The sequence below is a fragment of the Aricia agestis genome, chromosome 1 (assembly GCF_905147365.1).
Source record: "Aricia agestis chromosome 1, ilAriAges1.1, whole genome shotgun sequence".
Taxonomy (NCBI): Eukaryota; Metazoa; Arthropoda; class Insecta; order Lepidoptera; family Lycaenidae; genus Aricia; species Aricia agestis.
Window position 1 is genome coordinate 16,365,030 of NC_056406.1, and position 27,060 is coordinate 16,392,089.

General features: G+C 35.5%; 1 protein-coding gene across 3 annotated transcripts in view; it reads left to right on the plus strand.

Annotated features, from left to right (window-relative positions):
* Window positions 1-27,060, plus strand: part of LOC121727706 — a 185,469-nt gene that overhangs the window by 78,272 nt on the left and 80,137 nt on the right. For all 3 annotated transcript variants that reach the window (XM_042115682.1, XM_042115698.1, XM_042115690.1), the window contains one exon: window positions 24,421-24,481. The gene's annotated coding sequence lies outside the window, so the exon portion shown is untranslated. The remainder of the gene's footprint in view (window positions 1-24,420; window positions 24,482-27,060) is intronic.

Below are 27,060 nucleotides of genomic sequence, written 5' to 3' on the forward strand. Positions count from 1 at the left end.
TGGTTTGGGCTGTGAGTTGATAGATCACTATGTCAGTTACCTTTTTGCTTTGAGTTAAAATTATATATGCTAGTGCGGCTAATAAGTTACTCATTACATAGAAAAATTAATAATATAATAGAACGTCGAACTTTACTAAACATCTTTACTTAAAACGGTATTTTTCATTTCAGGTAAGCAACAGCTGAGGCACGGTAAAGCGATTTATTCCACAAAAGTGAGTTTTGTTCAGACGATCGCGGCAATACCTCACCTGAGGAGTCAACTTCAGTTCTCTCGCAGCTTTGTTTATGCCAGCTATATTTATGGTCTAGACTAGAAAAATACTACAGAGCGTCTATGAATTATGTTTGCAATTCAAAAGTCCGGAAAACTGCAGTGAAGCGGTGTGTGTACTATCAGAGAAAATTATTCATTGGTAGATGGTGGACGCACGAAGCGATTTCCACGGTTTTGCATTCGTTGGAAAGGTCTCGGGCTCCGTGAGGCCTATAGAAAAAAAATCAGAAAAAACTTCAAGAGAAAAGCAGAAAAACAGGGAAAAATTATTTTATGGCAAAACAACATTTGCCGGTACAGCTAGTATCGTCTATATTATATAAACTGTATCAATATATTATCTTAAATAACATTTAATTATCAGTAGCTAATGAGCTACAACCCAATCTATTAAACTTACAAATCTATTATATTATTATGAGTGCAAATTGTGTGTGAAACTGAACTTTCAAAGTCTAAACTTTCACAAGAGCTTTCTCTTAAAATATATAATCATCAAAGTTGATTCGTACCATGCGTTGCAACCTCATTAAATGGGTATCTTTAGGTTTCAATCATTGCATTTATTTTTGAGCCTAATTAACAAATAATACTAAGAATGGGCATTAATTCTAAAGCTCACCGGTGTATTGAAGTGCTTTAAAGGACACAGCCCCCCAACTATAGATGCTGGCGGGAAAGATTCCGAATTATTCCCGTCGAATACTTCGGAAGTATTCCGAAATATTCCGAAACTTTGGGAATATTTCAACTGTCAAAAAAAACGAGGAAAATTGCGCTTGGAAGCTGTAAACTATTTATCTTTAGTTGTGTATCTAAGAATATGTGATGCCGGTTACTAACATTATTAGCCAAGCGGCGAGAAACGGCTTTTTTGGCTTATTATCATTACTAGCGATAAATAGCGGCTGGTAACGGCTTGTTACTTTTCTTTGATAATACCTAATCATATGAGTTCGTTTATGTTTTATGGTTTTTTTTCTGATTTACTTACAATAGGATATATTAGTATGGATAGTATGGATATAAGTAAGTAATAAGTAGGTAAGTATAGATCCTCGATCCCATTGGCCATTACTAATTTATAATAAAACTAGATGACGCCCGCAACTCCGTTGCGCCAAAATTCGTTTATCGCGCCGGAACCGTACATTTTTCCGATAAAAACTATCCTATGTCCTTTCTCGGAACTCAAAGTATTTCCATGCGGTTCGAGCGTGAAGAGGTAACAGACAGACAGGCAAACAGACGCACTTTCGCATTTATAATATTAAACCTAGAAGTAGGTATAGATAAACAATTTATATTTTACTTAAGAACGTAATGTGCCACTGAACAAATAATTCACTCAACCACCACAAACCACAAACAAACACGTATATTTCCATTGAATTATTCCGGCGAAATATTCGACGGAAACATTCGATTGCGGGGTACGAATCTTTCCGCGGGGTGAGGGAAAACTTCTCCGGGGAGCATCTCCCTTCCGCGCCGCCGTCGCCCGCTCACACGACTCGCTCGCCCGTACGAGCGGGCGACGGCGGTGCGGAAGGGAGATGCTCCCCGGAGAAGTTTTCCCTCACCCCGCGGAAAGATTCGTACCCCGCAATCGAATGTTTCCGTCGAATATTTCGCCGTGGCAGTCGGCGCGTGCGAAGCGGTGATAGCGGCCGGCGGGCGACGCTCTATTCGCGGCGGCGATCGATGATTGATGCAAAAATACGATTTTTCAGCATAAATAAAAATTCATATTACTTATTTTTTTTATTAAATTCATTTTGAATAATTCAAATTTAAAGAAACTTTCCCAGAAGTTTTCCGGAATTATTCGGAATTTTTCAGAAGTTTTGCAACTATACCCCCAACATAAAACATACTTATGTGTAAGTCATGTGTAAGTATATAAATAGAGATCATGTTTGCTTATACGAAATCCAAAAGTAATATTAAAGTAATAATAATAAGAGCATGGTAGGGGCTGTTCTGTATTCAGTATAATTTGGTAAATAAGCGTAAAGAATCCTTCCACCTTTTCAATGGTTTAGTAAAACTTAGTACCAACATTCGCGTCGCTGCGTTCTACTTTTCTCACTAAAATTGATTTAAAACAATATGATTGTTATCGATCAACCTTGACGTTATATTTAAGTACGCTAGTGATGATATAGATTGACGTATCCGTCCATTGGCCCCCTTGCATTTACTAGGGTCAAGGGAGAGAAAAATAAAATACTCATGCTGTATCTAAAATATTCTTACATTGCTTATTTCAAATACATTTTAAACGCAAAGAAATATTAAAGACCAGACTACCAGAATATTGCAAGCGCCATCAATGTTACCAACTTCTAAAAATGTTTTTCGCTTTTGAGTTGAAAATTATAAATTCACTATAATAATTTATAAATACATAATTACAACACTGTACATATTTATTAAAAATGTTTTTACTACGTACTAATCGCCACACTTTCGTTTGTAGCATCGCGTCGTCCTGAATATCATATAGATTTCTATAAGAAAAGTCAATTAGTTACGATCGTTTTTAAAGTACTTGGTGATTGTTTAATCCAAAAAGGACATTGTATTTGGGATACTGTATAAGTAGTCTAACTATGCCACATATAAATGGTTTCAATCGATTACGGGTTTTTGGTCCATACATTTTTGGGCATTTGCCTTTATTACACAAGTCAACAGGATTTTCGTGCATGAAATCTGTGTACCCGATTTGGATGTCTCACATCTAATTAGTTATAGAAACAATGATTTTAACTTATAAAATTTGCTTTTATATAAACTGAGACCACATGAACTTTCAAATTTTGAAGAAAACCGGTATTTTTTTCTATCGGTTATGTAGTAAAAGAATGAAATATATATTCATTATTTTTTAGATAATATAAACTAAAAAATAATGAATATATATTTCATTCTTTTTGCTTTCGTTCTTATATCCCCAAAACTTGCTTATATCCCCAAAACAAGATTGAAATTAAAAAAATATTTAATTTAGATTTAAAACTTTATATATTTTGTATCTAGGTGAGCATATCCTAAATATTATATTATATTGTTGTATGCTTCAGCGGTAAGTACCTAGTACCTACCTGATATAATGTGGCGCTCCTACTTTTTTCTGGTTTTTAATCGACTTCCAAAAAGGAGGAGGTTATAATATGTTCGGCTGTGGATATTTTTATTTTTATTTGTGTATGTTCAACGATTACTCCGCCGTTTGTGAACCGATTTCCGAAATTATTATTTTAAAGTAAAAAGTTTAAAAAAACAACTTTTTTTTGTAATAAGTATTAAATTGTTACATTACCTTGCTTGTTGTTTTCTTTATTATTTGATTGTTTGAGACGATTAGAAATCATAGTACTTATCTTGGTTTTCATTTTTCCCATTGTTAGTATTTACTCCACAAATAAATTCAATAAATCTGTTTTTAAACAGGCAGGCGCGCGCTTTTTTTTTTTTTAATAAGAACATCCAACAAATCCTATTTCAATTATTCATGATTTCATAAATCATGAACGCGCGATTTTACAAAGTGTTGCTATTTTTTAATAATAATGTTTTATTTAAATTCACTGGTTTTAATAAATATTTAATTTCTTTTGAGTATATCTTATTTTTTAAACAATTTTTAATTTTAAAATTTATAATGGCTTAATAAATGTTTAAAAATTTAAATATAATATTCTAGATCTCTTAAACATAATATCTGGGATGTTTAAGACATTATGTTTATATGGAGGATGATTTATTTGTTAATTTTAATAAAGAAATAATTAGTATTTAAGGACGGCTTTATCGTTTTACGATAAAGTCTCTTCTTTTCTAGATTAAAAAAACAGAATGGTAATAATTTATATTAAAAAAAGCCACGCCACGGCCCACGTGAGTCTTTGTAAAATATTAAGAACTAAGCCTTTTTTAAGTCGCATGATTCTACTTGCCTAATTTAAAAAAATATCGAGAGACCATGTAGTTTGGATCTATATAAAAAAACAATACTCATTAATTTGTTAGTCGGTAACTTTGTTGTGAAAATGTTTTGTTCTGAAAAAAAAATTAGATTAGTACGATCTTCATAGGGTCGATAAAAGGGCCATTTTGGAATACTTCTGCATTATTAACTCGATTTTGGCAATGGTGTTGATTAATTGACCCTATTTATGCAAAATGAGTCCACATTTTGCATAAATAGGGTCAATTAATCTAATCGTTATTGTCTATTAAAAAGTCCTTGCACAATTATTATTATTATTGACGCGGAAAGTATTATTTTGTGTCAACGCACATGGTTTGCAATAGGTCTTGCGATATAAAAGTGGCCCGAGCCCGGTTATTACGATAAGGTCACTGTTTCTATTGACATTCTACACGAATACCAACGAACAATTAAGCTAGTATTACACCGTTATACATTAAAGTATAACGGTGTAAGTTCTTAACTAACTTTTTTAAGGAAAATATCCGAAACATCGGGAATAAGAAAAGTGCTCCGAGAAAAAGTGATTTTCCAATAAAAAAAATCCATAATGTGCTTCAACTACTCAAACAAAAATATTAATACTCCATTGTTTTACTACATTAAATACATAATACTTTTGTAAGTATTTAATAAAGTTGTAAAGTGTTGAGATTAATATCTGTTGTAATATTTTAACGCACACTGTACACCGTACCTACGCAAAAATTACCCTCTTGGTCACGTATCGGAGAGAAAAGATAATTGGCACTTACGATTTAATTCTGTTGAAAATGGAACAATGAATTGTGGGCTTCTCAAACAACGAAGTATTATGAGGATTGTAAAATTATGTGAGGTATTATATATGCTAAGGAGTTTCTAGGTAGAAAATCATAAATTAGGTACTTTAGAAGAGTACTCGGGCTATTGAACCCATAAAAATTGGACCCAGACCCATGGACACTCGCAGCATCAGAAGAGCCGCAGGTGCGTTGCCGGCCTTTTAAGAGGGAATAGGGTAATAGGGGAGGGTAGGAAAGCGTGGTTTTCTATGAGAACGTGGTATTTCTCCGGTCGAGCCGGCCCATTCGTGCCGAAGCATGGCTCTCCCACGTAAATTAAGTATGTAATAATATTATAATTATTAAAGTATGAATAATACTTTCCATACATAATTTTTTCTAGTTTTTAATAATATTACAATTTTTTAACAAAAATAATCCTTAGATATTACGTTAAGTAAATTCTGTGGTTATAATATAAAAATATATAGTCCTAACAGTTTTTATTTTATTTTTATATTATACTAATAATAATAATAATAAATCAAGTATTAAAAATGCCTGAAATCAGTCTTAAATGTACTTAGTAACATTCATTAAAACACTAAATATGTATTTTTAATATTATTATAATATTAAAGATATTTCTTTAAAACTCTAATTCGACGCACTAGGTAGTAAATAGTAATAATTATAATATAAGTTAATGAGTTCTAAGTTTTAAATAAGTGTACAGAATAATATGGTTATAACTGATTATTTTTGCGCCAACCCTACTTCAAAATTTCTTGGCAGAAAACAATGGATCATAAAAGTGGGTCCAATCGCTAGATGAAAATATGTTGAAAATTCATATCTAGTCACTGGACCCAATGGGTCCAATTTTTTTGGGTCCAATAGCCCGAGTACTCCTTTAGAATATAATAGAAAACTTTATAATTATTTGCACGTTTTTGAAAATATTAAACCATAATTATTTTTGGCAATAGAATCTGTACAAGTCTTAGGCCGTGTTCAGACGACACGCGCCCGCCCCGCCCACGCCACGCGCTTCTGCACCCGCGCTAAGCTCGCTTTGTTTGTTGATTTTATTTGAGTCTTTAGGCACATCAATAGATCTCAAATTGCATTTATCGAATTCCACCCGCGTACGCCACGCGCCCGCCTCGCGCTCACCCCGCATACGCGCTGCACATGCCTTGCGCCCGCGCTGTGGCTAGTCTACGAAGTAGTCTAGTCACTAGTAGTTTAAGGGAGATCGCAGACGAGAGACTTTTTTTGCGATCGAGTCTGCGGCGCCCATGCAGTCGGCATGGCGCGGCCAAGTCTGTCGTCTGCGATCTCCCTAAGTGTGCGCGGGACGTGCGCGAGGCGTGCTCGTGGCGAGCGCGGGTGTAATGCGGGCACAACGCGTGTGCGGGTCCTGGGCGTGGTCGACGAGTGTCATCTGAGCGCGGCCTTACTGCTTACAGGAGTTGTTCCGGACACTATAAACACTAACTAATATTGCTACTCTATTTATAGAAATAAAATATTCGTAGCGTCTATTTTGTACTTAAACTTCATAGGCATTTGAATAAAGATGCAAAAGTTATAAAAGTTTGTTGCGGCTAACAAAGATCCTTTTGTCACTAAACATCTTTGAAATATCCCGGTTTGTATTCACGAGTTCGGGACGGATTCCTGCCCCGAGCAGCCCCTCAGTAGCGATATTGAGGACGCTCGAGACGCCGAAGACAAACGCGAGAGACTCGAGGATCCTACAAATACCAATCTCACACCATCTTTTGATATCAAAAGATTTTATATAAAAACTAGATTATAAATTTAAAATTCCACTCGAGAAAGTTCTCGTTATGAAACGAACTGAAAACGTGAGTAAAATCCGGTAGCAGTTAGCGGACATTTTAAGAAATTAAACGATTATCAAGATTTAGATAAGATAATAAAGTGACAACTCTCATAAATTGTTAGGAAAGAAAATTTTATATAATTAAGTGAAGAATATTAAAATATAAAAACAATATTAACTAAAATCATCGTTGCACAAAGTTTAGTACTACGTAACAACCGTCAATAAAAAAACCACTACCTGTGTATTATTAAAATCCAGCGCTAAAATCTCGTGACCTACATAATTTAGATGATTTTAATTTGATGAAATTTAAAGGCGTTCCACGGGAACGTCCTAAAATGTATCTGGGGGAAGCTGGCCGAGTGCCAGGCGGGAGACAATCCTGGCGCGGAGTCAGGACATTTTGATACCGGAGCTTTATCTACGACCTATACGAGCTTCTACTTCAATTAAATCGATTTTCGAAGAAACCGCCGAAATCCTTTAAACAAATGCTCGTTTATTGCGCCTTTTAGGAGTTCGCTGGAGCGGATTGAACTGGAAAGGTGGAAGATAATGCTGAATTGTAAAATATACTTAGTATGTTTTAGCAAAAGAAATATATATATATATATATATATATATATATATATATATATATATATATATATATATATATATATATATATATATATATATATATATATATATATATATATATATATATATATATATATATATATATATATAATATAATTTCCAGTTTAAAATTTAGGTGTATGCATCAATATTTTTATCCAGCCTATGACTAAAGATTTGCTATAAGTATTAGTTATTATCTCATAGCAATACCCCATTAAAAATAAACGAACAATAAAACAACCACCCATATTAGTAGAAGACTATAACATTATTAGTCGTAAAACACATCCCGTCGAATGTAATTAAGAACAAGATACGCACGAAACAGATTATTGCGAAAAAGTAGCTCCTCCCAACGTATAATTTAATCCCGCTTTAAATTAATGACACAGCAACAGGATTATAACACGATCATCAACACTTAATGTAAATTAAACGCTTCGAGTATCATCGGGAGGCGTGAGCGCAGTTAATGAAACGTTATTTTCAGCCCCGTGTAATTCGCCATTTGGACGATTATGTAAAAACTAGATGTCCGGCGTGGCTTCGTCCGCGTAAATTAGGAATTTTACGGAAACTGAACATTTACCCGCAAAAATAGCTTATGTCCCTTCACGTGGTCTACTCTATAATATATGTGCCAAATAACGTAGTAGTTCGTGATATTATTAAACCCTTTCTAATAATTTTTCCCGATTTTCCACATTTTCCTGTTTCTTCGGTCCGATTAGTCTTAGCGTGAAAATATGTAGCCTATAACCTTAGCCTAGGCATAGAGACATCGATAAATGAGCTATCTAATACTTCAACAAATCTTACTTATTGGTAGCATATGCTTAGAATACTTCTCACGAAACCGAAGTCATGTTTCCATATAAATTTTGAGGAGTTCCCTCGATTACTTATGGATCCCTTCATCGAGGTTACCACTTTTGTGAATATAGTACAAAATTGGGATGATACCCTATAGGGTGTCATCCCAATATAAACCGCCGAACCGATTTTCAAAAATTTTCTTTTGGTGTATACACCAAAAGAAAATTTTTGAAAATCGGTTCACAAACGGCGGAGTAATCGTTGAACATAAAATATAACTAACATAACACCTCCTCCATTTTGAAAGTCGGTTAAAATTGTAGCCTACGTGTTATTCTGAATTATAAGCTATATTCATGTAAAGTTTCTTTAAAATCCATTCAGTATTTTTTGCGTGAAAGAGTAACAAACATCCATACATCCAAACAAACTTTCGCCTTTGTAATATCTGGGTGCACGGGAGTGCCCCCGCCAAGTTGATAATATATTAGTAGGATAGTAGGACGTGTCCGGAGGTAGCCGGGCCGAAATAATAGAGTAGGCGTGGTACAGATCGTATGACCGGCGCTTCTACTAATAATATGAGTAGCCTACGACAAAAATTTCACTATGAGAGTAGAGATAACAGAGAATGTATAAGATAAAATTATAATTTACTTATTGCCAATTTTCACTTTGCATTACAAATTAAATAGAGGCAAAACAAAATGATCGAGCCCGTGTTTGTCTCCGCGAGGGTCTACAATCAACATAAATTGTCTTTGTTGTGTATAGAGGGAGGGAGGGTAGTATCATGTAATCGTGTAACGTATTGATATTGAGCAGTACAGTGTACACCGTCAGGGTATGGGAGGAACCCTACTTACCCGTATTTTATGCAGACAGCTCCGAAGCCGTTTAATGACAATGTTCTTCGTTCATTAAGTCAACGGCGACGGAGTGCGAGGTATTTTGTCACGTGTGTCTGAAATGCTAATTCGTCCCCGAGCAGTCAATATAGGCCCGCGCCGAAAGGTGCCTTTTAACAAAATTCTACTCGCCTTATTTGTATGCAAATTCGATATAGAGCATTTTATTAAAAGCTCGCTTTCACTTTTACACGTGGGCGGAGCGTTTACCTTTACGGCTTTTCTCAATTATTACGACGAATTTAAGTCAGTCCAAAATTCTTTCTGAAACGAGAAAACAACAAGTCGCCATTTTCCTTACCAGGAACTTTAGAGATATCCACCGGAATTCGCTCTTAATTTTACTGACTGTTTGTTTTTGAGATTTTTTTGGTTCCATTTTGATATTGCTATAGTTTAATCCTTCGATCGTGGATTCTTGGAAATCTATTGTTATTCTAATTTATATTGGGTCTCGCTCACCGGTGAGCTTATGGGGCTTGATGGGTTAAAGTAGAAATTATACTACTACGTGTTGTACCTAAGAACTCATGTACCTGTAGTAGCAAAATATGATTTTATCAGACAGAAATCGGAAGCTCCTTATCTATTTTATCGCTCGACATATAGTTCACGTTTTTATGAGCAAAAGGACGCACGAATATATTTTTATGGCTTCATTCGTGCTATCTACGTGAACCCCTACATAATGGTCTTTTTAAATAGCATAGATATGTACGGGACGTGATTCGAAAGTAGATCACCTAAAACAGCTACCCTCATAACAATTACACTTATACAGTTATTACTAGTAGTAAAAGAAACTAAAGTATGGCCCATTAATCGCCTTATAGGCTTTAGCTAGATTTCTTTTTCATTGCCATATAAAGTAATCTAGTGACTGGTCCAAAACGTAACATTTTTGACTAAGTATATTATTTTTCTATTATTACTTCTGCTTTTACTTTAGCTGCTACGCCACTTTTACTATCATAAAACCCTGACCCCTTTTTACAAAACCCTAAATGTAAAGCTAATATAAAATTTAAATATTATTCATCTTAAAACATTCCTACCTAATAATGTTGACTGTTGTGTAACTAATTTTCTGCAGAACTCTCGAGCGAGGTGTTCGAAATTTGAATGTTGAAGTACGAATACAAATTGTGTTGTTCACAGAACTTCTGCCGCTCTGTATAAAGCGTTCCGCCGGACCGCCACACAAATCATAACCCAATAGTCAATAGCTATTTAAACAATGTATATGTCGCAGCCGACTGGTTTAAATAGCCGTTCAATCAAACAGCTAGTCCTTTGACTGAACAACGCCATTCAATCACACGTCTGGCTTTTATATTGAATATTTTAGTCGCTCAAAACGTTCAACACTACAGCTGATTCAAAAGCCGCCGTCTAATTGAAGTAGTTCAGCGCGCACCGCTGCGGCGCTAGGTGCGTTTTATTTATAATATGGCGTCAACTACCAAGTGTTTGTTGGTGTTTGTGGTTGTTTTTTGGAAAGAAAGTAGTTAATAAAAGTTACAAGTGTTGAGGCACATACGAGTGAATTAAAATTTTACCAAATATTCGAGGAGAAATTACGGGATTATGAAATGGATGGACGCAGCCTCCCTTGAAAGGGGGGTTCGGGGGGGGTTTGGTTAGGTTAGGTTAGAACTTAGACCACAACTCAGAGGGAGCCGAGCGAGCGCAGCGAGCGCAGCGAGCGTGCTGCGGCAGCAGCCGGCGATCGCCGTCAAATAAAAGGGGGGCTCGGGGGGCGCAGCCCCCCGCCAAAACAAAAAAAAACAGTTGGCTAAGCGTCGTCTAGCTGTAGTGTTGAACCTTGTAGTCAACAAGTCGGCTAAACGACGTATAGCCGTGTGATTGAATGGCGTTGTTCAGTCAAAGGGCTAGCTGTTTGATTGAATGGCTATTTAAACCAGTCGGCTACGACATATATATAATTGGAATCTCGGAATCGGCTCCAACGATTTTCATAAAATTTTGTATATAGGGGGTTTCGGGGGCGATAAATCGATCTAGCTAGGAATCATTTTTAGAAAATGTCATTTTCATCATTTGTCATTGTCATTTTCATCGAATACCGAGCAAAGCTCGGTATTCGATGATTTTATTCGTTAGATACATTTTATTCGTGTTTTATCGAATACCGAGCAAGCGAAGCTCGGTCAAATAGCTAGTAATACTTAATTGGTACAAAAATCTTAGATATTTTTTAGATATTTTGTTTGTCGAAAGGACTTTCCATTTAAAAAAAAGTATTTTTTATTAACTTTCTTCTACTGGCTGGTTTACATAAATATTAAGTAGATAAGTAGTAACTAAATTTTAATTGTCATCTAGTTTAGTACTTACTAAATTTTAACTTGCTACTTGCCATTAAATTTTGTGTTTACATGCAATTAACAACTTAAAATTAAGTTAAAATTTAGTTACCTACTTACTTATCAACTTAATACGTGTAAACCAGCCAAGTCTTTTATTAAAATACATAATATATTTTTGTCACATTCGTGTAATAAACATAATGTCAAGTGAATTTTCCTACAGGCCAACTTCCCAACTGTGTTACACATCGTAATTCGTATAGAAAGTGGTGACATCTCTAGGGACATATTTTATTTTCGTATAATAAACGGATATATTGTAAGAATAATGTGATACAAGGTCACACATGGTATACTAATTTTGGTGTTTTCACTGAGGCGATTCTCATTGGATTCTTGACTTTATTACTTTGTAATAAAGTTTAGAAGCGGGAAAGGTCTGTCGGCGAACTTACATCAAACTCAAACACAAATTGCCGTCCTAAACCGCTCAGATAAATTAGTATTTCGGAATGAGAATTGCCAATGACGTACACTTTCGAAGTTCTTTGAAGTTCGAGACCGTGAAGTGGACGAGTCGTCTACCGTGGCCGGAAGATTAATTGCTCGGAAAACAAATCGAGTATCAGGTATGGCCGGCCACTAAATCAACCGAACAGGTTAGATAAGGACGAATATCTACAAAAGTACCAACCCTTGTCACCGGGCGCGGGAGATTAACCCTAAATACTTTCCCTCGTCAGTTCGGACTTTATTAGTTTTAGTGCCTTTTATGAGACCAATAAACGTCTCGAATAAACACACATATATAGTGTTAATTGCTACCTATAAAATATAACGCCGGCTAATATGCTTATCGCTTATGACCAAAACGGTCGAAGAGTATACGTATATTTACGTTACAAGTGTATCATAATAGCCACTCTTTCGAAACATTGATATGTTTATATGGCGTCTTTTATACGCTCTCGAAATCGGACGCCTCGATTGAACCGTCGGAAGTAGGTCAGTTAATTGAACGAACTTAATATGTTTTTTATTAAAGCATTTTGCGCAGGCAAACATGGTAATCGTTAAAGCTGCGAGCCGGCGATACCTCCCTTTGACGCGAACAAATGTCCGATTGATCCATTTGTTTGATTGCGCTGATATTCCTGTTCGATCTGGATGTCTAAAAGCATTATCAGGCTTTCAGGCGGTTCATCGATAGTGGATGTAGGTCGCCGGGCGCGGGACAGGTGGACCATTGTACCGCTAACAATAGACAATATTGTCGCACTCGCGGTTTGTCAAAATAAATTCATTTTACATATTTTTGCTGCGTATTTTTTGTAGATGATGCGCATTTAGCATAACAACAAGCTACTACACAACTAGCAAGTGTTTGTTGGTGTTTGTGGTTGTTTTTCGGAAAGAAAGTAGTTAATAAAAGTTACAAGTGTTGAGGCACATACGAGTGAATTAAAATTTTACCAAATATTCGAGGAGAAATTACGGGATTATGAAATGGATGGACGCAGCCTCCCTTGAAAGGGGGGTTCGGGGGGGGGTTTGGTTAGGTTAGGTTAGAACTTAGACCACAACTCAGAGGGAGCCGAGCGAGCACAGCGAGCGTGCTGCGGCAGCAGCCGGCGATCGCCGTCAAATAAAAGGGGGGCACCGTCAAAAAAAAAACAAAAAACCAGTTGGCTAAGCGTCGTCTAGCTGTAGTGTTGAGCGTTGTAGTCAACAAGTCGGCTAAATGACGTATAGCCGTGTGATTGAATGGCGTTGTTCAGTCAAAGGGCTAGCTGTTTGATTGAACGGCTATTTAAACCAGTCGGCTGCGACATATATATAATTGGAATCTCGGAATCGGCTCCAACGATTTTCATAAAATTTTGTATATAGGGGGTTTCGGGGGCGATAAATCGATCTAGCTAGGAATCATTTTTAGAAAATGTCATTTTCATCATTTGTCATTGTCATTTTCATCGAATACCGAGCAAAGCTCGGTATTCGATGATTTTATTCGTTAGATACATTTTATTCGTGTTTTATCGAATACCGAGCAAGCGAAGCTCGGTCAAATAGCTAGTAATACTTAATTGGTACAAAAATCTTAGATATTTTTTAGATATTTTGTTTGTCGAAAGGACTTTCCATTTAAAAAAAAGTAATTTTTATTAACTTTCTTCTACTGGCTGGTTTACATAAATATTAAGTAGATAAGTAGTAACTAAATTTTAATTGTCATCTAGTTTAGTACTTACTAAATTTTAACTTGCTACTTGCCATTAAATTTTGTGTTTACATGCAATTAACAACTTAAAATTAAGTTAAAATTTAGTTACCTACTTACTTATCAACTTAATACGTGTAAACCAGCCAAGTCTTTTATTAAAATACATAATATATTTTTGTCACATTCGTGTAATAAACACAATGTCAAGTGAATTTTCCTACAGGCCAACTTCCCAACTGTGTTACACATCGTAATTCGTATAGAAAGTGGTGACATCTCTAGGGACATATTTTATTTTAGTATAATAAACGGAAATATTGTAAGAATAATGTGATACAAGGTCACACATGGTATACTAATTTTGGTGTTTTCACTGAGGCGATTCTCGTTGGATTCTTGACTTTATTACTTTGTAATAAAGTTTAGAAGCGGGGAAGGTCTGTCGGCGACCTTACATCAAACTCAAACACAAATTGCCGTCCTAAACCGCTCAGATAAATTAGTATTTCGGAATGAGAATTGCCAATGACGTACACTTTCGAAGTTCTTTGAAGTTCGAGACCGTGAAGTGGACGAGTCGTCTACCGTGGCCGGAAGATTAATTGCTCGGAAAACAAATCGAGTATCAGGTATGGCCGGCCACTAAATCAACCGAACAGGTTAGATAAGGACGAATATCTACAAAAGTACCAACCCTTGTCACCGGGCGCGGGAGATTAACCCTAAATACTTTCCCTCGTCAGTTCGGACTTTATTAGTTTTAGTGCCTTTTATGAGACCAATAAACGTCTCGAATAAACACACATATATAGTGTTAATTGCTACCTATAAAATATAACGCCGGCTAATATGCTTATCGCTTATGACCAAAACGGTCGAAGAGTATACGTATATTTACGTTACAAGTGTATCATAATAGCCTGCCTGATTTAAAACAAAAACACATAAAATATTATTGCTGTATTTAACTAAATATTTGTAATTATAAAAGCCTAATAAAGTAACAGCAATATCGCAATTAGCTCATAAATTGCCTCAGTCTCTAGATTCTACTCTATAAATAGTAACCTTTACATTTACCCACTAAGCATAATGAGCCACTAAAATGAAGCAAAACCTTGCAAAAATGATTACAATTTTCAACACCGACTACTAAACACATTACACATGTAATCAATCTAAATTATTCAATAAATAATATAATAAAGGCGTTAATAATGTTATGTAAACAGATTGTCTCAGCGCTGTGGAGCAACGATAGTCTAATGGAGGTCTGTGGGTTAATCGACGGCCTGATTGAAATTAATGGCTGCCGTTACAAAATATAAAAATAAATTCCCTCCCTAGCTCTTAATTGTTCGTAATAGTATTTCATTTAATCTGTGCTAGTCGTAAGCTATTAGCTACGACTCTATCGAATTATGAGCATTGTGTTATTGCACTCGAGTATCGGTCTATTTATGATGTCTTTGCAAGTTTGCACTCTTTCGAAACATTGATATGTTTATATGGCGTCTTTTATACGCTCTCGAAATCGGACGCCTCGATTGAACCGTCGGAAGTAGGTCAGTTAATTGAACGAACTTAATATGTTTTTTATTAAAGCATTTTGCGCAGGCAAACATGGTAATCGTTAAAGCTGCGAGCCGGCGATGCCTCCCTTTGACGCGAACAAATGTCCGATTGATCCATTTGTTTGATTGCGCTGATATTCCTGTTCGATCTGGATGTCTAAAAGCATTATCAGGCTTTCAGGCGGTTCATCGATAGTGGATGTAGGTCGCCGGGCGCGGGACAGGTGGACCATTGTACCGCTAACAATAGACAATATTGTCGCACTCGCGGTTTGTCAAAATAAATTCATTTTACATATTTTTGCTGCGTATTTTTTGTAGATGATGCGCATTTAGCATAACAACAAAAATGTTTTTCAGCAGTGAAAAGTTTTAAACCGTTACAATCAAAACAAATTGCGTTTAAAAATGCGTTTAAAAAGATTTGTTCGCACGTGCATTTAAAAACATTTTCTATCAGGTATATTGAAGTTGTTTTTAATATTATTATCGTTTGTTATAAATAATTACTCGTTATAAATAATTCACCTTGGAAACTTATTTTGAAAATAAATTTGGTAGGTGACCACAAAGAAAGTACAGTAAACTATGAATACCTATGTAATTATGCGTAAAGATCTATTTAAAGGTAAGTTATAGCGTCCGTTTCACAGGCGAACAATGTCGGCATTGTTTCCTCTAATATTTATTTAGACTCTCCGCGAGAAAACTTTCATTTGTGTGATCTCTATCGGTCAGCTGTTGTTTTGAAAAATCTAATAAATATCCCCGATTTGAGTTATAAATCATATATTTTGAGATGTAGATTCCGCCGATATATTACTTGTGTAATAAGCAAGTGTGAAAAAGTATAAACATTTATTTATAATCTAAAGTTGTAGAATACGGAGACGAACAATGACGTTCTCAGGCGGCAATGCAAATGTGCATCGTCAGAAAATTATGATTTTTGCACTAATGGGTCATTATAAATGTTATGCAAATAGATTGTATCTAGTGACCTGTGACACAGAAGGCACAGGACGTAATAACGCCAACGAAACTGGCGGGGACTCCATTTATTATTTACAATGAATTATCCCCAGAATTTTTCGCCCGACGAAGTTCATACCCTCTTGTTTATTCAGTAAGACTTTATTTAAAAGTTATCTTATTATATTTTTATAGTATACCGACATATTTTATGTTACTTTGTTATTTGCAACACGGCGGAAATTCGCTATCATTTTCCTTCAAATTTTAAATGGACTATTTTATATTTTACCGGAATGCGTCAGATCTCAGAATGTATACGAGTTTATTTCTATTTTTGATTATAAAAGATGATAGGAGTTACTATTTACAACAATTTTAAACTCTCTTTGTAATTAAATGCAGTTTCTTTCTCCGTCCTGCATAAAAGGTAGAAGGAAATACACAGCAGGAGTTAGTTACAGCTCTATTTAATAGAGTTATAAGTCTGTTATAACACTTAAATGACTAACTACCAGAAACCCTGTATATTTAGTTCTGATATGGCAAGATATAACATTAGGGTAATTAAGATTTCTCTGTAACTTTATGAAACAAAATGAACAACGACAAACAAAATGCATGCGGGTTTGAAGATCGTCTGACTTTCAATGTTAAAGATTGAAATAATTAAATGTACATTTAAACGAGCAGTAATATATTAAATAAAAGGTAATTTCCCGTAGAAAGGCACATCTAAGTACGTTTCATCAACTCTCGACAGTTTATTTTTACAAAAAATATAATCATAATATCTATGGAGATATTATTATCATCAATGAAAGAAATTATTATCAATGATTCATCACATCCACAATCATAATAATTTGTCTATAATTTGTCTACTAATTTTCTATTTCAAATGTTCAAAAATATAAAAGAAACATATTATTCATACTGTTCATCAATATAATATCAAGTAATTGGTCGCAAAAACTCTATAAAGTGTCGATTATATAAAATCTCATATTCGACAAAGCCAAGACGAGCTTTTCTGCCTATCGTCTTATTACGTTCATACTATGAGGGAGAAAATATTATCTTCACAGTTCGTAGTCAATTTATACAAGATAACAAAACCTACTTTTAGGATGGAAATATACGAAACAGGGCCGGGGTATGAATATTTATCTTTACAACACCATATTATGTTGAACGTCTTCCACAGGGATGTACGTTTATTTTATTTTTTTTCATACGTATAACGTATAACGTAGCCGTAGGTTTAACATGAACACTGAACAATAAACGATGAACATTAATAAATACGAAACAACGACATTAAAAACATCAACTTTTACTGGAACACATAACAAAACGACATGATTTGTGTTAGACAATAATACATAATGGATGGTACGGAGCACAAAAGTCAGCCGTAACTTTGTTACTGAAAAAATTCACGCGCAGACAGAAAGTTTGTGAATAGAGCAACTTTTTCCAATCAATCCATGTGTCAAACATTTGTGTACTGGCAAATGCCAAGTAAGGGAATGTAGATTTCGGGAATCGGGACGTTCTCGATTGCAAATTCATTTATAACTAGTGTAATCAAGATGGGCTGCGACTGAGGTACAGGATCAAAGTGACGGCGTTTAATGATGACGTAAAGGGTTCTTTGGAGACGGAGATTTGTGGATACGGAGTCGACAATTTCGGCTGCCACTTTAACTTGTAATTTAACTTGATTATCTATCAGTTGTCACCGTATCGCAAGTTTCAACACATTATTTATGCAAGAGCTGTATAAATGGATTTTCATCATTAAAACCACGTTACCCTTTGATTTTCAGGGACCGTAGCTAAGCGATGTTTTGGGTAATTGTTAAACTATAGTACCTATTGAAAATAAGAAAAACAATAATTAAAACTTGTGATATTTAATTTTGTTTAGTTTATTAGAAGTATTAGAATTTATAAGACAACAAAAACCTGCAGACGATAATTTATGAGCTCCTATCTGCTGAATCCTGATTTCCTTAATTCCCCCTAATCTCACTAACATTGTGTACCAATTTCCTTAAAAGGTTTCGCTAATCAACAAATTATTTTCTTCTAGTTTCGCATAAACGTCGAATTTTAAACGCTTGTAAACGCTTTAGGTCAGAAATACAATATTCTGAGCCATTAATACGATTAAAATTCAATATTGTTCAATACAACGTTAAAAGATATATTTAGGCATTAAAATGCGTAAACGTTTAAAAACCTACATAAATATTTAGTTGAACTGAACACGCACTCGTAGAAATCAAAATAGAGAATAGGAACAAAGCAAAGATTTCAGCTTTTAGGGAGAATTGGCTTCGTGTAAAATTTGAACTAGTCGGTGCTACCGGCGGCTCATATTGAAGGGAGCGGACCCCATGTGCCAACACTCGTCTTTGATACACGCCTTTTGATGTCTGCCTCGTACAATACTACTTTCACATCCTCCCAAAATAACTTTCTTTGACTATAAAATTGGAATTTAAATAGGCTTACTTAGGTAAATACGCACGGGATCTAGCATTTGCTCGTGTATGTAAATTAGCCTGTTCGAGGAAAGCTGTACCGTATTTTGTCCTGTTTTCGCTTCAATTTTATCTCTTTACCCCGTAGATAAATATAAAATAAAATATATTTTGAGATTTTTATATTAAGTAGATAGTAATAGTAGATTTATTCGGCTTCTCTGCTTGGGCTTTTTGCATGAATTTCAATTTCCAAGCGACCTACCGACAACTGTCAATGGTTTCTTGTAACTACTAACTAGCTCTTAATACGTAAGCTACAACATAGCTCTTTACATAATAATATAATGCAAACTCAAATTAGTTAGAACTCTACGACGCAAGTTATCAACACATTAGAAAGTACCTCATGTAGTAAAACTACATAATATGCATCAACCATCCCCCTTTCCGGCCGGAGCCGGAGCCAAGTCTGCCAACATTAGCGGGCCGATGGGACCATAAAAACTTTTACTTTCTCCTTTAATGACTCCACCATAAATGAAATCCCATTTTACGAGCACGACGCTCACGAATTGTGTAAATAATAACACTAAATTGCAAAAATATTGACATTGCTATCAACGTTGTTGTTCATTATCATAAACTTTAAAGTGATTTTTAAATTTTAAAGATATTTATTACAATGTATTTTTTCTTTCAGTTAGTGGAATCAAATTAATTTTATGATAAAGTCCAGTTCTTCAGATACCAAACGAAATATTCCAAGAAAAGTCCGCCCGACGCAGCGTCGCCCGATAGAATCGCTAACTTGTTTAAAGTGCATTTAATTTTTGTGGAAAAATTTCAGCGCCAATGGTGATATCGCAAAATGTAAATATAAAACTCGTTAAGATTCTAGGACGGAGAAATATGAAGAAAATATCAGTGAACATTCCCCCTGCTAACTGCATATTTAAAGGAATAAATTAAAAAGTATTCGTGCGGTACGGTAACGGTAGTTCAATGGAGTCTGTACGATTTAGTTTAGAAAGATATAAGCCTAGTTAAATGCATAAGTGCCTTACAATTCAACACGAATTAACGAATAAAATCAGGTACTTTAGTTTTTAAGATCCTGTCCATATGAGGCGTTTTACGCGCGAGTGCTCGACTCGCGAGTTTTACGCGCGTACTCGAGATACTTGAGCTATAACTGTAGTATATATCCCGTCCAGTAGCTCTACCATAAGCTTAAAGCTACAGTATTTTTTGGATACTCGATACCGACTACCGTAAATTTTTAGTATGGCAAATTTTAAAGCGCTTCTAGCGGTTACTTGCGGAACTAAAATCGCCATACTAAATATTTACGTAGTTGGTATCGAGTATCGATAAATACTATAGCTTTGAACTCATGGTAGAGCTACGCGCGTTTCCTAACTGGCGCGTAAAATGCATGCAATGAGCGGGACTCTCGACTCGCCCGTTTAACGCGCGAGTTGAGATACTTGGGTCTTTGCAGCATCCAGCGGGGCTAAAATGGTCGCTTTAAAGAATCATGATATGAATCATAATATGATTCATTTTTCTAAAATCGCAAAATGTAACTCTGCTTGCAATTCATTTCTGTATTTTTGTACTGATTTGACATTTGTCAGTTTGACAGTTTTGACAATACATTTGCACTACGCGCGAGTCCGTGGCGAATGGACGTATTTGATTGAAGCGCGGCGTGATAACTTCGAGTCCATCCTGTCTAGAATAGCCAACGAGATATCTCACTCTCGAGATAATTAAAAGCTACTCGTCTCATAATGTCAAAATCTTGAGATTATCTCGACAAAACTCTATAAAAATGTGTTATTTCGATGATAGATCTACGCGAGAAAAAATGTTTGTCATGCTAGGGTCAATAGAGATGAAGAGACAAACCATCAAACATCGAGAAAACATGTAGAGTGAGATATCTCGTTGGCGTATGCTAGGCAGGCATGTTTGTAGAGTAATAACGTGCGTAAAACGCGGTATCTGGACCGGCACTAAAATTTTGAGTCTCTAGAATGTAAAACCATCATAGAAACAGGGTTTATAAAGTTTATTTTCCCGTGTAACAATAACAACTTCCTTGTGTGAAAGTATCATAACGTTCTAAGACAAAACCGCGCTAATATTTTGCCAACAGAATCGAGACTAATGGTCCCGCAGTCTAGACATAAACCTCCTTAGTGGGCAGATAAATTACCACTAATATGCGGATTCGCAGCAGACAATAGGTGGTGGGAAGTTTAATAGTAAATTACTGCAGCACACACGAATATGTAAATAGATACCCATTGTAGTATTATGTAACTTCTTGTGTCGCACTGACTCTGATTCATAATGAATTCAGGAAACTAAGGTGAAAATTTAACTTTTCTTTGATAACCTAGTCGGTACTTGAAATACTCTGCTCCACCTAAGAATATTTCAATATTCGATGTTGCTTTCTACCTCCCAGTAAAAAATCTTTCGCAACTTTAAGTATAACTCAGGAATAGTTGCAGTGCTATTATTAAAGGACATTATTAGCTCAAGTGAGCCTCTATCAGTTGACGAGCTGAGGCGGCGATCAGATGCGGCGAGCTGCTCGCGCCGATAACAAATTGCAGCGTGTCTGTCAGAAAATATATTCCTATTTTCTATTCAGCTCTCATAAAGTCACTAAGAGAATTTTGTTGCCAATCCAATTTGCAAATGAGGTGAAAATTATGGATCTTTCGCATCGAAGTGACGTGGTCCTCGTTCTCATTTTATGTCTGGAATTGAAAGTTGATTAACAAAGCATTTGGGGAGATAATGACTATGTCGGAAGTATTCTATATTTCGCTTGCATTGAAATTTAACGAAATTTAATTATAAATGCTCGTTTAAATTGAGAATCGGCGTCATTGTCGGGAGCGATAGCGCGGCGAGGCGACCGCGCGCACTGACCTGCGGCAGTCAAAGCGCCGCTTCCCGATTTCTCTGTTTTATTTTGCTTTGTAGCCTATACGTTTAACTGTCAGTGGGACTTAACCGGTTAACACATGGACGGGCTTAATAGCTCTCTCCATTGTGGGCTAACTGGGCCGCGAGTCGCGGGGATATAGGACGTAACACATTTAAACACTAACTAACTCGCTCGTTTCATAAACAATACGAGACTCAATTGTGTGCGGTGTACACTTTTAGGTTTCTTAATAACACAGGTTTTAATTAGAGCTTAGAGTGGCTTAATTTACGTGGCACCGGAGTTGTAGAGCGTCATTTGGATTAAACAATGTCGGACATATTATATTACACGTATGATTCCATCGTGTTTTCTTAGTTTTTCTGGATACATTAACAACAATACATGGCTTGCCATATTATATTTATTCTGGTAATATTTAAAAAAAGGACCCCAGTTGAATGGGAAGTTGTGCTTTCCTTCAGACCAATGATTCTATCTTAAATCATCTTAAAGCTAAGAAAAGGCTTTGATAGCGTAAAATCCTATAAAAAAAGCTCCAACCACACACTAACTTTAACGAGTTTTTTGTATAGAAATAAGTGATTCAATTTGTTTTGAAAATATAAATAAAACCTAGGAGCGGTGCGATCATTAACATGAATCTTGAAACGATTCGCGGTTCAGGAAATCTGAAACGTAAATTGTCCTCGTGTAGTATTTAGGCCGTAAACATTTTTATTGCGATCGCAGGTGCGTGGAGTCCGCGGCAAAGCTGATCGTGTCTTTTTATTTGCACCAGCCTTTTAAAGACTTACCGTAAATAATTTACGAGCTAGCACTGAATATATTACATGGTGTAATATATTCAGTGTGGTGATGATCGCTGCTTTGCTTGCTTTATATATCAATATCAGCACGTAAGTCAATAAATATAGCGTCTACTCGGGTTTCGGGCTGTCCTGTAACGAAAAGGTCTGTAACTCTATCTGGGCTAGCAACGTGCGGCTAGCAACAAAAAGAGTTGATGCACAAACCGGTCAGTCGCACATATGGGTCAGGAGATTAGTGCTACTGGGACACGGCCCCACCGCTCTTAATATCGGCAAATTGATTCCTTATAAATGAGTTCACGCCATATTTACTCAAGAAAAACGTTTTCTTCGTGAAATACTTTCTGCGAATATATATACACTATCATATGAAATAACATTTATACACTATCATACATTCCTGATACAAGGATCAACTGCTGGTAAAATCCCATGATCTACAATATCTTTGATCTTTAAACTTTCATAAAAGGGATATTCACATTCGCGTCATACAAAATATTTAAAATTTTACGCCGGGAATTTATGTTTTTCATCGGGTGTTGTAAAAACTACTTTTATTTGGCGCGCAAATTTGGGTCACATGCATGTTACATTGGAGCTTTTACGTGCCTCATAACGTTAAACTAGTGCCGTGTTAAGCTCGTAAGATCGCGTTTATGGCTGCCAGTTATCGGGAATAAAATATACAAATCATCATCACTATCACAAAAATGAATCTCATCAAAACTTTATTATAATACTACTAGTGGCACGGCTTTGCACGGGTATAAAATATATACAGTAGAACTCCAATTATCCGAATTAATGGGGACCGGGGCCCATTCGGATAATCAAATATTCGGATAATCGGATTTTTTAAAAAAATTGCCATTGGAGAGAATAAAAGCTACGTTTTGATATTGCACTATTTTTTTATTGAATTAAATGAAAGAAACATGAAATTTTCACATGTTTTAAATATAAATAAAATGTACTTATGTACAAGTTTAGAAATAAAAATCATTGTTTTTTAAACATCTCCGTTAATGTAAGCTGTTTTGCGGTCTTCAACCGTTTTCGGGCAGCCAGGTCACGCATTCGCTTGACGGTGATCAGTTGCAAGTGGTCACACTCGGGCTGACGCGTGATTCGGATAATCGGCGATCCGGATAGTCGGAGTTCGGATAATTGGAGTTCTACTGTAGCCTATGTCACTCACTGAAAAATGATTAAAATTTAAAATCGATTCAGTAGTTTTGATTTATATTAAGTCTGTCTGTCTGTATATATATTAATTAATTAATATATATATATATATATATATATATATATATATATATATATATATATATATATATATATATATATATATATATATATATATATATATATATATATATATATATATATGTGTATATACAGACAGACAGACAGACAGACCGAAACTATAAGGGTTCCTTGTTGACCGTAGGCCGTAGGCCTCTGTTGCCTGTTTTCACCAACCTCCTCCTAACGCTAAGTGGTCCCCTAGCGGCCATTAAGGGTACATATCCTTCAAGACTTCACGAATTTTTGTGTGTCACGTTCGTCCTTAGGGCGTAAGAACTTTTGCCAAACATTTTTTTTTTTTAAATGTGTTGGTTTTAAGAGATATTTGACCCGTAAAGATCGCTAGGGAACACCTAGCGTTAGGAGACCCTTGGTGAAAACAGGCATGTGTCTTCTTAAATAATATTTGAAAAGTCAATTACCAACTACTTAGTTGTTCTCAAAGATTTAATTATTGTGCAATTATAATTTTAGTGATTTCTTTGTTTCAGATATTGGAATGAACCAAATTAATAATCCATACCGACCACCAGCTCCTGACCAGCCCTCGAGGTAATTTTTTAAAATTTTTCCATATTTCTAGTTATGGTAATTTTATTGGTCCCTCCGATGGCCCAAATACACAAATTATAACATATTTTGGCCGTAAAACTTTAAAAAATCATTACGCGTAATATTTTCAAGTTGGCATTTAGATACACTATAATAGTCTACAAAACAGAATGCCGTATCAGCCTTGTGTTCAAACAGGTTAGCTTTTTCGAAATAGCTGTTATGTTATATAATATAATAGTGCCCAGGAAGCCATTAGCAAAATATTAGCCCAATAAGCCAGCGGTCTTTTTCCTCATACACTCGCATTCATCACGTCCGGCGTCCGCGAGACATCTGCTGCGAACGCCGTGATAATAGTAATATGGCGTGTTCCGCTAAATTATCGCCACAATACACGATGATAAATTAAAATTAATCACCTCGTTCCTTCAACGGCTAAACAATAACACATTATAAATTTTATGACATTATGTAACAAAACATACAAATCTCAAAAAAATGCTCTCTCAGCGCTGCTACTTTCACAGTGAACACTATACAGGGGAGTCAACACAACCTTAAGTATTATCAATTAGTTTTGTTACCCCCTTTATAGTAAGTACACCAAAGACGCCCAAATCAAATTAGCGAGATTATAGTGTCTGAACACACTAGGCCGAAGTTACGCGGCGTAAATTACGCATGATTACGTCAACGCATACAAAATACGGACGGAATAGTATGTCATCGGTAATTTAAAATACATTGCGGGCATATCATGCGTAATTTACGCCGCGTAACTTCGGCCTAGTGTGTTTAGACACTACTTAACTTGAAGTAGTAAAACAATGTCACGCTCGTGTAGCTTGTCTTATCTCTCTATCTTATTGTTTATGTTGTTGTTACAACAATTATTATCACGGCCATCTACTTTCTTACCGTGTCGTTTGTCCTTGGAATGTATATTGAGCACCTGAGCGCACCCCCATGGACTCTAGATTCGAGCCAGAAGGGTGTACATTACCTGTCAGGCTGTCACTCATTCTCCTTACAAGTTGCGAGTTTACAATCGAGCTCAATAGCACTTGAAGCGATTTGGGGGTCGTTATAATATGTGTAATCACTCCTTACGATAAACTTAAGCCCGCGGCCTGCGAGGTTCGACCGCGCAGATGACAAGACGTGTTTGCTTTGCCGTGTTTGTGGGAAGTCTAAGCGAAATAATGCAGGTCGAGTTAGCTTTACGCACATATGTAGAGAGATTCACAATATTTGTAGTTTAGTTCGTGTAATTTAAAACGATAGTTCGTATGTTTTTATGTCATAAAATATGTCCTAAATCTAGAAAAAATCTATGAATTACCTCATTCCATTCCCATATAATCTGCGACCAAAATACCTGGCACCATATATTTTCAGAGTTTATTTTCAGAATTATTAAGTTGGAGTCTAAATTTTTAAAATGTAAATGTCGTTCCAAATAAATTGGTTCTAAATTAGGAGCACAATGGAATCGTATTTACTTTTTATGTGGCTGATTTAGTCTGTGTGTTTTGTACAAATGCAAAGCCATCTTTACGACAATTTGATATTCATACAAGGAGCGCACGACAATAATAATATGTTTCTCATTTGTTCGCTAGATTGGATTCGCTATAGCTTAGACATCCAATTTGATTAGATCGCTAAAACACAATCGTATGCATACATTGTGTTATTCCATTTCTTTTATACGATATTTGACAAGCTCATGCAGGATGCTCATATTGGTACTTATTTTGTATAATTGGTACTTAAGTATCCATTTCAAAATAAACATTATTGTGGATATAATATTATGCTTGCTATACCAATTTTTTTATGAGTAACATTAATGTCTTATCTATACTTCTATACTATAATATTATAAAGAGGTAAACTTTATTTGTTTGTTTGTTTGTTTAATTGTAATGAATAGGCTCAAAAAGTACTGGACCTATTTTAAAAATTCTTTCACCATTCGAAAGCTACATTATTTACGAGTAACATAGGCTACTTTTTATTTTGGAAATTATAGGGTTCCGTAAGATATTTCAGTTTTTCCGAAACAAGCAGAAAATTTACTTATTTTGCGTACGCTGCCTAAACTATAAAAGATAGAACCATACAATGTTCTAAGTAAATGTAGATCTTATAAATATCTATAATTGTCTACTTTCGGTCTATACCAGTACGGAACCCTACGTGCGTGAGTCCGTCTCGAACTTGGCCGATTATTCATTATTATTTATTATCCATGTGAAAAAATTATAAATTTACTAGATGTCCCGCGCGGCTTCGCCCGCGTAAATTAGAAATTTTACAGAATCCGTAGGTACATTTTCCCATAAAAAATATATCCCCCGTTTTTCCCACATTTTCCTGAGTTTCTTCTGTCGTATTAGTCTTAGAGTAATAATATAATATAACCTTCTCGATAAATGATGAGTCTTACTCGATAAATGATCTATCTAACACTGAGATAAGTTTTTAAATCGGACCTGTAGTTTCTGAGATTGACGCGTTCAAGCATACATACTCTTCAGGTTTATAATATTAGGTAGATATAGATTTTTTTT